Raw genomic sequence first — 12,690 nt, 5'->3', positions numbered from 1 at the left:
TTTGCTCATCAGACTCCTGAACCCCAACTGGATGTGGCTCTTGTTCTTCTGCACAGCACAGCCCTGGAGAAGAGGGATCTGCAAATGTACATTCCTATGAACCCTTTGTTTAATTGATGAAAACATAAAGTCGACACTTAGAGGATTGGAACTGATTTCAGCCGATGGACAGGTTTGCTAGGTTTTTATGCATTTGGACAGTGAAATGTTGAGTGTTTACATTCATTTCAAACATCCCCATATAGTGGAGCTCTTGAACATAATGGATAATGGAAATGAAAATGTTTTCCCTTTTTTCAAAAATACAAATAAAAAAATAAGAGGCTTATTAGAGGGCACTAGGATTTGAAGCAAGGACCACTTGATTTGCAGTCAAACACTCTACCACTGAGCTGTACCCCCATGAGAGCAGATTCTTTCCCCATTGTAGCTGAAGCACATCAGTGATTCCAATAGCAGGGGCAGGTTCTCTCTGGGTCACAGAGATTTTTTGGGGAGTTGGTGGCTCCTTTCTTTCCTCACCCTGGAGGAAACACAGCTTTTTATTCCATGGTATATGTTTTATGGAATAACAGCAGCAGCTTGAAGAAAGAGGAGAGTGAGATCTCACTCTCAGGGCTGAAGGTTGCCACGTCCCCTCTGTCTGACCGTTGCCATTGCAGGAGAGAAGGTTTCAATGGAATTGAATGCCCTGGCTCAGACTAGAGACACAGAAAGGTTTTGCTGTTCATTGAACGGCAAAGGAAATTGTGTCTGTATGTGAAACTGAGGAGGGACATGAAAGGCCCACAGGATGGTGCAATGCCTTAAGCTAAGGCAGGAGAGTGAAGGAATGGGGCTGAGGAATGACTGAAGTGGACTCACCTGGGATTGAAATGACATTTGTTTGTGTCGGGTAGTGAGAAATGTGACATGAATTCAGATACAGGGTTGAGGCTTCTTTAGCTCCTTGTAGAACTTGAACCTGATTTCCCAGAAGGGAGAAAGGGAAAGTCTGGGGTTGCCATTAGTCCCTGGCTGGAGCAGTGTAAGGGCTCCAGAGAGGCAGCTGGCAATTACAGGCCACTAAGGCTAACTTCAGTACCAGGCACATTGGATGAAATTGTAGAGCCCAATTATTAGACACATATGTAAACGGAGTTTGTTGGATGTAGCAGGGTGGTTACTCGCTCCTGCCCTCCGGGGGTTGAAACAGCCCAGGAGAGGGCTGTGGCTGGGGCAAGAAGCCTGGGCTGACTGAGGAAAGTAGGCTCAGCTGTGGCCATGCCCCAATCAGGCCCAACTGGCCCCTATAAGAGGTTGTGAGCCAGAAGTCCAGTCAGTCTCCCTCTGCTTGTAGTGAGAGAAGGGCTTGGCTGCAGGGACCTAAGCAAGACATCTAGCTTGGGAGCAGGGCTGGGGAAAGGCCAGAGGAGCTGGGAGCTCTGGCCTGGAAAGCCCCAGGCGGTAGGCCTGACTATAGGCTGAATAGGTGCAGGGTTGCAATGGGGCAGCCCATGGGGAAGCAGAGGTGGCAGGTCCTGGGAGGGACAGGGGGCCAGCTGTGGTAAGGGAGAACACCGGCCTGCAGAAGGTACTTTGATGGCTGGAGAGCTATTCCCAAGATAACCAGCAGGAGGTGCCACCTGGTGAGTCTGCCACCGCTTACATTGGGGAAGAATGAACATGGTTTTTGTAAAGGAAAACCATGCCTCATGAATCTACTATAATTCTTTGAGAGAGTCAACAAGCATGTGGATAAAGGTGAGCCCGTGGATATAGTTGTCATAAACAGGTAAGTAAGAGTTAATAAAACAGAAGTACTTCATATCTCTTTTGCCTGTAAAGAGTTAACAAAATCTGTGAGCCTGGCTGTCACCTGACCAGAGGACCAATCAGGGGACAGGATACTTCCAAATCTTGAGGGAGGGAAGTTTTTTTGTGTGCTGTTAGAATTTGATTGTTGTTCACTCTGAGGGCTCAGAGGAATCAGATGTGCGACCAGGTTTCTCTCCAATCTCTCTGATACAGGCTCTTATAAGTTCGAAATAGTGAGTACTAGGTAGATAAAGCGAGTTAGGCTTATGTTTGTTTTCTTTATTTGCAAATGTGTATTTGGCTGGGAGGAGTTCAAATGTGTATTTGGCTGAAAAGATTTTAATTTGTACTTGTATACTTAGGTTGGGAGGGTATTCCCAGTGTCTATAGCTGAAATACCCTGTACCTGTTCCATTTTAAATTTACAAAAATAATTTTTACTGTTTTTCTCTCTTTAATTAAAAGCTTTTCTTGTTTAAGAACCTGATTGTTTGTTTTTTTTATTCTGGTGAGACCCCAGAGGACTGGGTCTGGATTCACCAGGGACTTGGTGGGAAGAAAGGAGGGAAGGGGGAGAGAGAGGTTAATTTCTCTCTGTGTTAGGATTAATTTCTCTCAGGGAGAGTCTGGGAGGGGGAAAGAGAAGGAGGGGGGAAGGTGAATTTTCCTCTCTGTTTTGTGATTCAAGGAGTTTGAATCACATTGGTCTTCCAAGGTGACCCAGAGAGGGGAAGCCTGGGAGAGGAAACGGTGGGGGAAAGGGTTTACTTTCCTTGTGTTAAGATCCAGAGGATCTGGGTCTTGGAGTTCCCCAGGCAAGGTTTTGTGGAGACCAGAGTGTACCAGGCACTGGAATTCCTGGTTGGTGGCAGCGCTACAATTACTAAGCTGGTAACTGAGCTTAGAGGAATTCATGCTGGTACCCCATATTTTGGATGCTAAGGTTCACAGTGGGGAATTATACCATGACAATAGTACACTTAAATTTTCAGAAAACCTTTGACAGTCTCTCCCCAAAGGCTCTGAAGCAAAATGAGATAAGATGGAAGGTCCTCCCTGGGATAGGTAACTGGTTCAAAGGCAAGAAAAAAATGGTCTGATTTTTCAGAATGGAGAGAGGTAAACAGTGGTGTCCCCCTGGGATCTGTGCTGGGACCAGCACTGTTAAACATACTCCTAAGTGATCTGGAAAAAGGAGTAAACAGTGAGGTGACAACATTTGCAGATGATAAAAACCAACTCAAGTTAGTTACGTCTGAAAGAGAGTGCAAAGTGTGACAAAGGGATCTTACTAAAGTGAGTGACTGGGCAGCAAAAAGGCAGATAAAATTCAGTGTGGATCAATGCAAAGTGAAGTACATGGGAAAAGATGATCCCAACTCTACATCTAAACTGAAGGGGTCTAAATGAGCTCTTCAACTTAAGAAAGAGATCTTGGAGTCACTGTGGATACTTCTCTGAAACCATCTACTCAATGTGCATCGGCAGTCAAAAAAGCGAACAAAATGTTGGGAAGTCATTAGGAAAGGGATGAATACCAAGACACAAATATAATATTGTCTGTCTATAAATCTATGGTGTGCCCACATCTTGAATACTGGAGCTGATCCCTCTCGCATCTCAAAAAGATATCGGAATTGGGAAAGGTACAGAAAAGGGAAACCAAAATGATTAGGGGGTCTTTGAACAGCTTCCATGTGAGGTGAGATTAATAAGACTGAGGGGAGTTTTCAGCTTGGAAAAGAGATAACTAAGGGGGGGGGCTAGGATAGAGGTCTATAAAATGATGATGGGTTTGGAGAAAGTAAATAAGGAAGTATCAGAGGGGTAACCATGTTAGTCTGGATCTGTAAGGAAGTGCTATTTACTCCTCATAGGATAAGAACTAGGGGTCACCTGATTAAATGAATAGGCAGCAGGTTTAAAACAAACCAAAGGAAGTATTTCTTCACCCAACACACAGTCAACCTGGGGAAACTCTGTCAGAGGATGTTGTGAGGGTCAAGACTATAAGAGGGTCCAACAAAGAACTAGATAAGTTGATGGAGGACGGGTCCATCATTGGCTGTTAGCCAGGATGGGCAGGGATACAAAACCATGCTCTTGAAGTGTCCCTATCCTCTGTTTGCCAGAAGCTGGGAATGGGCAAAGGGATGGATCACTTGATGATTCCCTTGCAGGCACCTGGCATTGGCCACTGTGGGAGGATAGGATTCTGGGCTGGCTGGACCATTGGTCATATCCAGTATAGCTGTTCTTATGACCAATAGAGGGCTGTCCCCACCAGCAATATCTATATTTGGTGCACTGAAAGGGCTAACTTTCCAAAGCTGACCAAAATGATCAGTGAAAGTGTTTTGGAGAAAACACTAAACAGAACAATGTGAATGAAAATTGGGAGCTATTGTTTGAGGAGCTTGTTTGATGGGCCATAAGTCATGTTGCATAATTAGCTGAGCTTGCAATGGCCTTTCACTCAACTCCCTGACATTTCTCCGTCTGCCAACATGGTAACTGTTTGGATCTAGATTTTAAATCAATTACAACACGTCAGGTTGGGTTAAAAACTGTGGTGCAGATATTTGTGTTCACACTGAAGCCTGGGTTCAGAAACCCTCACTCCTCGTGGGGCCTCAAAGGTTGGACTCAAGCTCCAATGTCTGCACTGTAATTTTATAGTCTTGCAGACCAAGCCCCATAAGCCTGAGTCAGCTGCCTGGGCTTTGAGACAAGTGCCCTGGGTGTGTTAATCACAGTGTAGACATAACATTAGCCTACATCTCCAGTGCAATGAAACACCCACGGCTGGCCCGTTTGGGATTAATCAGGGTCATGTGGCTTGGGCTGTAAAGTTGCAGTGTCCGTGTCTCGGCTCAGGCTCAGTGCCCTGTCCTAGGAGCCCAGAAGGTTAGGAGGGAGTTTAGCAAGTGGAAATGGTAAAACCGCAGTGGAGTATTACCCTGGACTCATGGCAGTTCTCCATTGGTCTGTCTGCTTTGGGGCAGGGACAGAAACACGTCCTGCTGCATTCGTTATTTCAAAGGACGGTTTAGGATTTTCATTCTCACACACGGTGCACAAAACAGGACTCAATCCTCGGCATAAACTAAACGAGCTGCCCACAGATTCTGGCAGCCACAATGAGCATTTGATGTGAGAGCTCAGATCTGCCCCTGTTCCAGAGAGAGGGAGTCGTCTGTGAGGGGACTGGACCACTAACCTATCAGCTCCTAACTCCCAAACTTTCAGTAACTCTATCCTCATTGCCTGTGAGTGTAATTTAAACCATAAGAAAAACCACACTAGGCTAGACCGAAGGTCCATCTAGCTCTGAATCTTGTCTTCTGACAGTAGCCAACACCAGGTGCCCCAAAAGCAACTCAGGAAGATACCAGTGGAACTTGAACCCAGGATCTCCTGTATACAAAACAGTGATTTTAGCCAGCTAAGCCTGGTGCCTACAGTTGCTGAAGGGCTCATATCTGCACACACCTGACTCTCTGTCAACCTCCATCTGGTCCTGAAAAGCTTTGTTTGTGTTTGGATTCAGTAAAGCAGAGAAGCAGGTGAAGTTTTACTCCCAAGGTTCTTTGGACAGGTCTACAGTACAAAATTAGATCGGTGTAACTACATTACTCAGGGGTGTAAAAAACTTATCTCCCCAAGCAATGCAGTTATATCAGCCTAATCCCGGTGCAGATAGTGCTGTGTCAACAGGAGGGCTTCTCCCATCAACATAGCTTGGGGAGGGGCTTGGTTAGTGAAGACCCAGAGAATAGGTGGCCCATGACTCTTGCATTTGGGGAAGCTGGGTGTGAGCACTGGAAGCTCCCTAGAAGTGGGGAGCCCATTAGTACCCAGACCATGACACTGCCCCCCCACCTTTGTCCTCTCTCTGAGGGCCCACCTGTGCTCCCCCCTTGCTCCTGTTTGGCCACTTCCCACCTCCACTCTTCCTCTTTGGATGAGGACTGCTGGTCCACCTTTCACTCGCTCCTCTCCTGCCCCAAGGCCTTCCTTCCCTCTGCTCGTGCCTTTCCACTCCCTACCACAAGCTCTGCCCCCCAGCTGCCATCGCCACCTCTGACCTATCCCTGCAACCCACCCTGCCAACCAGCCACACCTCTCTGCCCCTCTCCTGAGACCACCCTACCAACCACTCACACCTCTCTACCCTTCCCCGAGACCTTCCCTGCCCACCTCTTTCTTTGGTTGTCTGTTGTTATTCCATGAAATATCAAGAATGGAATAAAAAGATGAGTTTACTCCAGGGTGAGGAAAGAAAGGAGCCACCAACCCACTGGTATTGCTGCTTTAGTTAAAGTGTTTTAACTAAACAGTTATTAAATGTCCTCCCTATGCCCCTTGTGTCACCAGAGCACATCTATGCTAGCAGTTTTTGGATGGCAACAGAGAGCAGTGCACTGTGGGTAACTATCCTACTGTGCAACTGGCTGCAGGGTGTTTTGGGAAGGGTTTGCAATGCCTCACGGGCTGGTACAGCATCACATAATTCATGTTTCTCTATCCCACCATTCCATGGGCATCTTATTAGATTACCTGCTGCTTTTCAACTGCAGTGTGCGTGGCGGGGTAGAGACTGTTTGTGTGTGGGGAGAGACAGTGTGTGTGTTGGAGAAGAGTGAGTGTGTTGAGCTAGGTAGGAGCAGATCATTATTATCCCTACTTGAAAGAGGGAGAAGCTATGTCTGAGAAAGGAGAATTGACTTGTCTTAGGTCACACAGCCAGGCAGTGGCAGAGTTGGGTATAGGACCCAAGAGCCCTGATTTTCAAGCTAACCATCGGATCTTGAATTTCAGACATTGAATGACCTGAATAAAGTGCTCTCAGATGAGCTCCAGACCAACAACAGTGCACAGTAATTATTCAGCAATATTTGAGGAGAACTGCAATGTTAGAGAGAATCATGAACTGCTCAGAGACAATTAATGCAGAGAAGAAGCAAAATTCATCAAACTTATGACTGGTTCTGACTTATTTCCTTGGTCTTAAAAGAGAACAACAAGGACCTGAGTCTCCTCCCTGTCAATAACCCCCTGCTCAGCCAGTCAGGGTAGAGACTGAGGACATGAGGCTGAGGGTTCTCACCAGAGAGCCCAAAGGATGGCCCAGGTCATTGGTGGGGATCACTGCCCGAGCACTATTTCAGCCCCACATTTTTGGCTGAACCTTCCACAGGGGGAGCTGCAAAGCACTTCCCTGTAACACACACACACACACACACACACACACACACACACACACACACACACACACACACACACACACACACACACACACACACCCCTCTCCTGTTGTTGGGAATGGAATAGGAGAAAGGATAAAAGAAGCAAAAGACAAAGAGAAAGGAGAGAGGGAGGAAAAGGTGAAACCCTAACGTCCCCAGTGATTCAAAGGGACAAAATCCCAGGTGCAGAATAAAATTCTGCCTCCTTAAGCTCGTGTTTTCCATGCCTCGAATTCAACTCTCACCAGATGGATCAGACTGAACAGGTTTCAAACCTCCAGGAGCCTCTTACCTTCTAAACAGGGATGGCAGTTTTCTAATAAAATCACTACAAGGGAAGGAGAAAACTCAAAAGAGGTTCCTCCTGGCGCTCACGTCCGTGAACCCAAATACTCTCTCAGTGCTCAAAGAGAGACCTGGAGAAGGAGACTTGATGAAGCAAAGCCACAGGGGTCTCTGAGGTTTCCCTGGCCCCTTGCCCCTGTCCTGCCTGGCTGATGTCAGCATCTCTGTGAGGTCACCACTTCCCCACCACCTTGGACCAATAGTCTGAGGTCCTGCAAAAGGCCTTTGTGATGTCACTGCCACACCCCTCCCTTGCTGTGCCAATGTCCTGCCCCTGGCCAGGCCCTTTGGAGGTTTGAGCTACTCCCTGTGGATCACCCCACTTAAGGAGCGTTTGTTCCAGGCAGCAAGCCGGCTAGACAGGAAAACATCAGACGTTGCTCCCAATGCTACACTCAGTTTTTTAGAAATTAGTCAACTTTATGGCCAGAAGAGACCATTAGAGCATCTAATCTGACCCCCTGCATATCACAGGCCTCCTGTATGACACAAGAGCTACTTTTGGGACAAACACATTCCAGAAAGACATCTAGTCTTCATTAAATGACATCAGGAGATGGAGAATCCACCACTTTCCTTGGTAGCTTGTTCCTGTGGTGAATCATCCTCGCTGTTGACTATTTGTGCCTTAGTTGTAGTATGAATTTGTCTCTTTTCACCTTCCAGCCATTGGGTGTTGTTATGCCTTTCTCTGCTAGACTCAAGAGCCCTTTAATATCCAATCTTTTCTCTCCATTAAGGCACTTCAACGAAATCACCTTTCAATCTTCTTTTCATAAGCTAAACAGGTTGAGCTCTTTCAATAGCTCACTAGATGGTATTTTTCTCCAGCCCTCAGAACATTTGTTGGCTTTTTGCTGCCCTAGCTCCAATTTCACAACATCTTTTTCAAATGAGGACACCAAAACTGGAGGCTATTCCAATATCAGTCTCACTGATGCCGTGTCACCTCCTGTGATGTTATTGACATAATCTGTAACTGTATAGATCACTGTTGCGACCACTATTTTATATTTGCAGCCAATACTGTAGAAAGATTGTCGTGGAAGGGGTCTAGGGAGAGTTATGATTGGCTTGATTATGATGAAGCTATCTCTAGGTGTGTATCATTTTTGTAGTTGATGTTATGAATACTGACTCTATGCTGCCCATATTTCAAACTTGTGCCATAATGGGGGACAAAACAGCCACCTTGTTAGAAGTGGCTTTGCCAATAGATGGAACCTGGGATTTAAACTCCCAATGATCACACTGTGTTTGGGATCCATTTGAATTCCTCTCCCAGGTCTTTGACACTTTCATCTTCACTCATAGCGACTCTGACATAGCATTAAAGAAGTCAAAGCATCATCTCCAAGCAAAGACAACGGAGAATGCTTCATCACATGACACTTTGAGAAATGGATGGATAGAACATGGTGAAGATAAACTCTGCCTGGCTCAGACAAAAGCTAACAGTTCTGCAGTGATGAGGAAGGAGGGAATCTCTGACTCACCCGTCCATGGTCAGGTCTTCACAGTGCTCCTGAGCTGGAGAGTGAAGAACCTCCTCGGTCCCGCCATGAGACTGAGGAACAGGGGGCCTGTCACCCCTATTCCTGCCGTCTTGCATTCCTGGTGTCCAGCATCCCAGAGGGCCTCCCTGCCAGCGCTGAAACCCAACCGCTATCTGAACTCCCCAGTTCTCCTCCTCAACGGCTCTAAATCAGCCAGATAGTGGAAGGTCCTGGGCGCTGCGCCAGCACGTGGGATCCACTGCACCTGAACAGTGGGAAAAGGTTTCTGTGTTGGGGCATCGTTTAGTGTTTTCCAGTTTCCAAGGGAGGGTTTATGGCCTGAGCGTTAAGCTCCCAAAGCCAGTCACTGTTTCATTGTATTCATTACGTTTGCATTTTCCCCTGTTCCCCCATTTTTCTGTACCTTTACCCTGGCTACACTTACCAAACCACCTTGTCTCCTCTGTATTTTATTTACAGCACACAAAGAGGGAGGCTAAATCCACTGGTGATAGAGACAGGAGGGAGTCGAGTTTGTATCTCCTGAGAAAAGTGGCTTTTTCCTTTCCTATTTCTCCCCTACCATTTCTAACATTTTCCTTTGAAGTGTTACCTTATTCAGCTTGATGTAACATTACCTTTTAAGATAAAAACTACGAAATACAGAACTAGAGACATTTTTTCAAAATCTGGGATTTAGACATTTTATTTAAAGCAAGGGGGTGGGTGTCGGAGTTTCTGAGAAGTTTTTTGTTTGCAAGAAGCAACATCGTTGGGTCTGTTATTGTACCAAGTGGGGAGATGGTTGTCTATAAAAGAGGAGTTAAGACTAAATGCATCCAGTGAGGATGGGATTCGAACCTACGCATGCAGAGCACAATAGATTAGTAGTCTATCACCTTAACCACTCAGCCACCTCATCTGAGCTGTAACAAAAGGGACAGGAAGAGAAATCTAAGGCCTGCAGACTTAGGGACACTAAGGAATTGCCCAATACTAAGCATAAGCAGGGTCTGAATGAGCTCCCCCCTCACATCTAGTTTGTAAAAACTTCAGGAACAGACCGTGTTTGCATAGACACACCTACTCTGCCTAGCTATACAGCATGATGGGGCTGCTTCCCCAAAATGACCAGTTTGGGATCGTGGTGGGTTACAAATCACTTTAGGATTGAGTGGAATGAAATGTTATTCTCCTTCCTGTATGAGTGAAGGGCAGCACAACACACCTAGTTCGTCCTGATGGAGGGGTAGGTGGATGAGGAATAGCTTTTATTGGACTGCAGAGAAGTGATTGAGGACGTCAACCTAAAACAGTGGTCCCCAAACATTTCACATTGTGTCCTCTTAGCCATGGCTGTGGCCCCTCGGAAGCCACGGTCGAGAACCAGGGCTGGGAGGAGTGGGGCTGTTGCTTGCTGGGGAGAGGGGTGTGAACAGCGGTAAAGGGATTGATGCCGGGCTGGGAGTCAGGGACCAAGGCTGAGGGTGGAGTTCAGGAAGAGCTAGGACAAAGTAGGGCTGAGTGTTGCTCCCTCCCTACCCTCCACAGGAGCTAGCTCAGGCCCTGAGGTGTCCCCATGCATTTTTCTCTGTGTCCCCCTAAGAGTCACTCCCCACATTTTGGGGACCACTGAACCCTACTCACTAAGCAGGGACTAGTGATGCCAAAGCCCAGGGAAAGGGAGAAGAAGTGTGGGGGCCCCAGCATCGGAACCATGCCCCCAACTTCTGTCTGTGGCTCCACCACCTTCCGCCCATGGCCCATCCACTGTCACCTCTGTTCCACCCCTTCCCCCACTGGCCCCACCGTCACTCCTTTATCCCTGCACCACTGTGGCCCTGAGACCAGTAAGCTCTGTCCTCGTGTTGCAGCCCCTGGGCCATAGCAGAGAGTGGGAGCTCCTCCAGCCCTGGGGCTGACATAGGGGAAACTTTTGCCTAATTTGGCCAGGGCCCCTAGTCATGGGCCCCACTGTCCCCTTGGCAACGCAAGGTTTGGGGAGGCTGAGCCCCCCCAATCTCCATTATGAGCCGCCCAGGCTACCACTGCTCAGTGTGTGGCCAGTCTCTGTGTGTTCTCTGCTGTTCGTGCTGGGGAGCCTGGCGAGCACTAGGGGTGGGGCCCCCCAGCAGCAGCCCAGGGCTCCAGGGGGTCAAAGGGCACCGTGTGGCAGTTCAAAGGTGCTCACAGCTCTCCCCTGCCCCAATGCTCCTCCATGGGCCCATAGATGGTTGGGGGGAGCGAGGAGCAACACTATGTGCTCCATGCATCCTGGTCACTTTCCCCACCTGGGCTGTGCTGTGAGGGGAGCATCAGAAGCTGCTGCTCTCTGCCCTCCCCTTATGCAGCCCAGCTGAGGAAAGTGACCTGGATGCAGGGAGCTCAGATGATGTCACTTCTCCCACACCCCCAACCCCACAGCCCCTAGGGGTACCCAGAGGAGCAGCATCCCAGGGAGGAGCAATGCTAGCTGCTCCATGCACACAGGTCACTGTCCACACGTGGGTGCAGGAGGGGGTGCAGGGGTTGGGGACAAAGAGGGGGTGCAGGGGTTTGGGGTGAAGGGGGTGCAGTGCTTGGGGTGAAGGGGGTGCAGGAGAGAGACAGTGGCTTGGGGCACAGGAGGGGCACACGGGTTAGGGGTGAAGGGGGAGCAGGAGAAGGGCAGTGGCTGGGGGCACAGGAGGGGGTAGGGGTGCAGGAGAAGGGCAGTGGCTGGGGGCACAGGAGGGGGCAGAAGGGGTTAGGGGTGAAGGAGGTGCAGAAGGGCAGTAGCTGGGGGCACAGGAGGGGGCACAGGGGTTGGGGTGAAGGGGGTGCAGGAGAGGGGCAGGGGTTGGGGTCACAGGAGGGGGCGCAGGGGTTAGGGGTGAAGGGGGTGCAGGAGAGGGCGCAGGGGTTAGAGGTGAAGGGGGTGCAGGAGAGGGGCAGTGGCTGGGGGCACAGGAGGGCAGTGTGGGAGTTAAGGGCAAAGGGGACACAGTGTAGGGTTTAGGGCACAGGAGGCAGCAGGAGTGGGGGTGAAGGAGATGCAAGGGTTGGGAGTGCCGGAGCTAGGGGGAAAGGGGGAGGGGTATCGTCCAGGGGCGATGGTGAAGTGCCAAAGGCTAAGTTTTATCCAGGGCACCATTTCCCCAATGCTGGTCCTTGGTAACATTTCTTGCAGGGACGGGGAGGGGAGAGAGATGAGGCGTTTTCTCTCTCGGTTTCTTTCCTCTCCATTTTCTGCTCCTTCCTTCAATTCCAGAAACCTCCCTTGTGTTTCAGACTGTGCAGTGACGCCCTCCCCACCCCACCCCAGGACTCTGGAACCTTTGGAGCAGAAAGATCCCAGGAGCTGAGGAGGAATCCAGGAGTGAGTAGCTGGCAGGGAGTCCTAGCAGCTCTTCTGGGAGTGCAGGTGAGGAATGACTCCCCCTTCCCTATATTCTCCCCATGGGACTCTGGAGAACAGAGAGGGTTGTGTGATAAATTCCTGTAACCCTTCTGCCCCTCTGAGTTGGCAGAAACAAGGGCTGGGTTCAGTATCTAGGGGTTCTGCTTCAATAACACAATACAAAACTGGCTCGAGCCCCCACCCAGTGACCTGGGACAATTACACACCACCCCTCGGGGTGCCTCTAGGAGGAAATACTTCCCCTCTTGCAAGCAGGGAGTCTGAGCCGCTCCACTCCACCAGCCATTCCATGAACCACTCCAGTGGTCCCTGCAAACTGCTCTGCTGGGGCAGCTAAGAGCCACCAAACGTTCTGAGGGCTGGAGAAAAATGCATTCTAGTGAGCTATTGAAAGAGCTCAATC

General features: G+C 49.0%; 2 non-coding genes across 2 annotated transcripts; both read right to left on the bottom strand.

The window, feature by feature from the left end:
- Window positions 1–330: 330 nt before the first annotated feature.
- TRNAC-GCA lies at window positions 331–402 on the bottom strand. Its single transcript has one exon. It is a non-coding gene; the product is annotated as a tRNA-Cys (tRNA).
- Window positions 403–9,727: 9,325 nt separating this feature from the next.
- Window positions 9,728–9,809, bottom strand: TRNAS-ACU. Its single transcript has one exon. It is a non-coding gene; the product is annotated as a tRNA-Ser (tRNA).
- Between the last annotated feature and the right edge of the window lie 2,881 nt (window positions 9,810–12,690).

The sequence above is a fragment of the Gopherus evgoodei genome, chromosome 10 (genome assembly GCF_007399415.2).
Source record: "Gopherus evgoodei ecotype Sinaloan lineage chromosome 10, rGopEvg1_v1.p, whole genome shotgun sequence".
Lineage (NCBI taxonomy): Eukaryota > Metazoa > Chordata > Testudines > Testudinidae > Gopherus > Gopherus evgoodei.
Note: the sequence above shows the minus strand (reverse complement) of the source record. Positions and strands in the feature narration are given on the sequence as shown.